General features: G+C 28.9%; 1 long non-coding RNA gene across 1 annotated transcript; it reads right to left on the bottom strand.

Annotated features, from left to right (window-relative positions):
• Positions 1–426: 426 nt before the first annotated feature.
• Positions 427–1,869, bottom strand: LOC148772318 (uncharacterized). Its single transcript, XR_016030086.1, has 2 exons — positions 1,733–1,869; positions 427–815 (listed from the first exon to the last, which is right to left on the bottom strand). It is a non-coding gene; the product is annotated as an uncharacterized LOC148772318 (long non-coding RNA).
• Between the last annotated feature and the right edge of the window lie 1,127 nt (positions 1,870–2,996).

The following is a 2,996-nucleotide window of genomic DNA, read 5'->3' as shown; positions in this document are numbered from 1 at the left end:
TAACAAAAAAATGAAATCCACTACATACTCATTGAAAACCACTATAAATTCATCGAAAACCACTTTTTGATTAAAGTAGAAATCAGTATGAAATTATTCTAATCAAATTTAATATTAATATAATGCACTACAAACGTATCGAAATCATATAAAAACTTACATAATCCACTACGAATTAACATAATCCATTTCAAAATTATCAAAATCTACTACAAAGTTATCAAAATCCACTTTATAGGTTAAAGTAATCCACTACAAATTAACGTAATATATGGATTGAAATCCACTACATACTCATTGAAAACCACTATAAATTCATCAAAAACCACTATTCGATTAACGTATAAATACGTATGAAATTATCGTAATCAACTTTAATATTAATATTATGCACTACAAACGTATCGAAATCGAATAAAAAATTACTTAATCCACTACGAATTAACTTATTCCATTACAAAATTATCAAAATCCACTACAAAGTTATCAAAATCCTCTTTATAGGTTAAAGTAATCCACTGCAAAATTAACGTAATATATGGTTAATCCACCACAAAGTTATCAAAATCCACTTTATAGGTTAAAGTAATCCACTACAAAATTAACGTAATATATGGTTAATCCACTAAAATCTTATCGTAGAATAACACTTATACATCAACAACAAACTTATCAAAATCCACTACAAACTTCCGAATTTATGATAGTGTTGCTCGTGGTTTTCGTTAGGTTAGAGTGACCCGGTGATAAACACTACAAACTTATCATCACCCAACATCGTCCCACTTGCTGCCATCACCCGCTTGTGCAAGAACCTAAACCAAAGAAAAATAAGACAACAACGTGTCAATTTAATTCATTCACTAAAAATCGGTCTCCAAAGCAAGAATTTAAAATCCACTATAATCTCGTCAGAACCTACTACAAAAATTATCGAAATCCATTAAAATATTAACATAATCCACTACGAAATAAGTTAATCCACTAAAAAATTACAGCAAAAGTATAATAACAAATAGTGACCGAAAACATGAAGGAGCCTCAAAAGTGTATTGAAAATCTCATATATAATAGCTCATTCAACAATTCGACTAGTTGTCACTTCTATTTTGTTAACCATTATATAGAATTTATTTATGGATATAGAGAAAAAATGACAGCAACAAAAAACAACAGCAAACCAACATCTTAAAAACCAACAAACCAACACGAAAACAACAACAAAAACAGCAACAAAACCAGCTGCAAATTAGGAGCCAAACAGCAGCAAATTGCAACAAAGCCAAAAAAAAACAGCAGCAAAAATAGCAGCAAAAACAGCAGCAGCAAAATAGCAGCCAAACAATAGCCAATTGCAGCAAAAAAATACAATAAATAAATAAATTATAATTCTAATTTTTAGAAAAAAAAATTCCACAATTTAAAAATATTTTTGTAAATTATGGAATTTTCGATAATATTTAGTGCTTCACCTTATTAATTCGCTTATTGTATTTTTACTAAAAAAATAAAGAAATAAAAATATAATTGCTCATTGAGTAATATTGATTTTATTCTTCTTTATTGGTCATCGATCTTCAAATAAAATTGAATAAAAAATCTTTGAATCTCAAATATAAAAACTATGAATCTTAAAATTCATGAACACATTAATATAGTGAAAATAATAAATTGATGAAGTTCAGAAACATCTCCGTTGGTTGGGCATCTACAGAGATCGGAGGGAACGTACCAGGAAGGCCCAGAAAAGCTTTCATGCACCAGCACAACACGGAGGTGCTCCACCATAGAAGCAAGATGCCTTTTTCCCCTGTGAAAATAATGGTCGATGAATTTCTGGTGAGAATGGCGGTGCTAACAAGAATGGTCGTCGCTGAGAGAGAGAGAGATGAAAAGGCAGAGCACGGTTGGGAAAGAGAAAAATAAGGGTTGGAATTGAGAACGTGCAAAATAAATACGGGACAAATATACTTAATTCCATTAATAATATACGACCATATATACATAAGGGTATTATAGAAAAAAAATATTAAAAATATTGTTTAAAATATATGTAGATTTATCACAAAAAGGGGATTTCTTTGGGTCTACACTAACTACAAAAAGCATATGAGGGGTTTTTCTCAAATAATCCCTTAAATATAATATTAAAAAACGAGAAAAGAAAAACATAAAAGACAGTGTATTGGCAGAAAATTAGAAACATGGGGTCCAAAAATACAGGGAATTCATGTATTTAAATATGATATTTATTAAATTACAAAATTGCCCCTAGGTTAGGTTTAGGACTGTAGTTCAAAATATCTTCCTTTTAAATATAAGATAATAATTTAAGTTGATTTTCGTTCATGTTCAAATAATTTTTTGTTTGACTTTATCACAATTTTTAAATTATTTATCAATAAAATTTTACTTCAAATCGGATCTTCAATCAATATTTTGAAAATAAAATAGATTAAAATTACGATGAACATTAAAATTATAATTCTGTGACATATTTGGTGAAATGTAATGAGAGGTTAAACCAAATCTTATTCTCTATACATGACAAAATTGTGAAATATTAATATTTTTATTTTTTGGTGTAAAATTTGATGGAATTGGTGGGAGACCAAATATAGTATTTGTCATAAAAATAGTGAAATTGTAGAATGGTGTGCTACATATAAAAAATAAACCCATTTTTCAACCGAAAAAAAAAAGATTTGGTGAAAAAATAGTGTTAAGGATGGAAAATGCTCTTTGAGTATCTCCTACAGGTTTACACATCACCATTTTTTTAAAGGTGTAATTTAAGTATTTTTAGTCTCCAACGCTAAATTCCTAATCATTTAGTACACCTACAATTATGGAGATTTTGTTTTGGCCTCCCATGATGGCCAACCCTAGTATCACTATATTCCCAAAACCTATTCTTCCACCGAACTTTTTGGAGAAAGAATTTTCATCTCCCACTCTTTAACTATTTTCCCATTTTTCTACTAAGTACTATATTT

Source organism: Erythranthe guttata, chromosome 2 (genome assembly GCF_056151865.1).
Source record: "Erythranthe guttata isolate IM_541 chromosome 2, IM_541, whole genome shotgun sequence".
In the NCBI taxonomy this organism is placed as follows: Eukaryota; Viridiplantae; Streptophyta; class Magnoliopsida; order Lamiales; family Phrymaceae; genus Erythranthe; species Erythranthe guttata.
This window is presented reverse-complemented; position numbering and strand designations above follow the sequence as displayed.